Source organism: Mastomys coucha, unplaced genomic scaffold, assembly GCF_008632895.1.
Source record: "Mastomys coucha isolate ucsf_1 unplaced genomic scaffold, UCSF_Mcou_1 pScaffold22, whole genome shotgun sequence".
NCBI classification, from domain to species: Eukaryota; Metazoa; Chordata; class Mammalia; order Rodentia; family Muridae; genus Mastomys; species Mastomys coucha.
In genome coordinates, this window is record NW_022196905.1 from 25,601,244 (window position 1) to 25,602,570 (window position 1,327).

Consider the following 1,327-nt stretch of genomic DNA (forward strand, 5'->3'; position numbering starts at 1 on the left):
GTGTGTGTGTGTGTGTGTGTGTAAGAGGGTATTCAGAGTTCAAAAGTCATCTTCAGGAATGTTATCCATCTCCTTTGCAACAGGATTGCTCACTGGCCTGGAGTTTACAATTAGGCTAGGTTGGCTGGCCAACAAACCCCAGGGATCTGCTTGTCTCTACCTTCCCAGAGCTGTGATTACAAGGGTGTACCACCAGCCCTGCCTTTTTACATGGGTGCTTAGAACTTAGTTTCTCACATTTGCAAAGCAAGCACTTTATAGACTGAACTATTACATTAGCATCCTGGCTTATTTTAATTTTATTTCATTTTATACAGTGTCTCATGAATCATAGATTTTCCTTAAACTTACTATGTAGTCTCAAGATGATCTTAAACTTTTCTTTCTGTCTTTCTTTCTATTTTCATTTTATTCTATTCTATTTTATTCTTGAGACAGGGTTTCATTATGTAGCCCTGGCTGGCCTATAACTTACTATGTAGACCAGTCTGACCTCTGACTTACAGAGATCCTCCTGTCTCCACCTCCCAGTGCTGGGATCTATGCCTGGTTAATATGATTCTGGAGACTGAATCTAGGCTTTGTGCACTCAAGGCAAGAATGCTACCAACTGAGCCACATTCCTTACTCCCATATTTTTGTTCTGTTTTGTTTTTGAGATACAGTCTTACTGTGCTAACATTGGTTCTTCTGGAACTCACTGTATAGAACAGGTTGGCCTCGAACTCACAGAGGTTCTCATGCCTCTGTCTCCTGAGTGCTGGATCAAAAGCATGCACCACTGCACCTTCCTCCCCATTCCTGCTTTTATTCTTTTCCTGTCCTGTTCCCTGGGGTTACTTATTCATAAAAACTGTCTACTCAGAAACCTTGTATCAGACCTGAATTCTGAGTAACCAAAAACAATCAAGATTCTGATACTTTGAGGTTTATTAATTCACTTTTGTCTGCTCTGAGTGGTATGTGTGTGGCATGTGTGTGCTACAGCACACACATGGCAATCAGAGAATAACTTTTGTGAATTTGGTTAATGTCCCGGCTTTTGATCAGAGGCTGCTGGATCTCAGAGTCTGAAAGTGAAGAAATTTGGAATCCTCCCCGGAAGGAGGCAAGGGCCTACCAGTTCCCGTACTTCCTATATCCAGGAAGACCAGACAGATGGCAGAAGTGTCCCAAGATGAACTGCTGTCCAGAGTGGTTTTCAAGGACTGACTTTCGGCCTTGCAGGCTTTATCAAGATGCCACTAGCCAATCAGGAAAGGCTGCCCTGACTCCAGCTGAGTCCCTGTGATGCAGATGTCCGAGGACACCACCTTGTCCCTGAGCA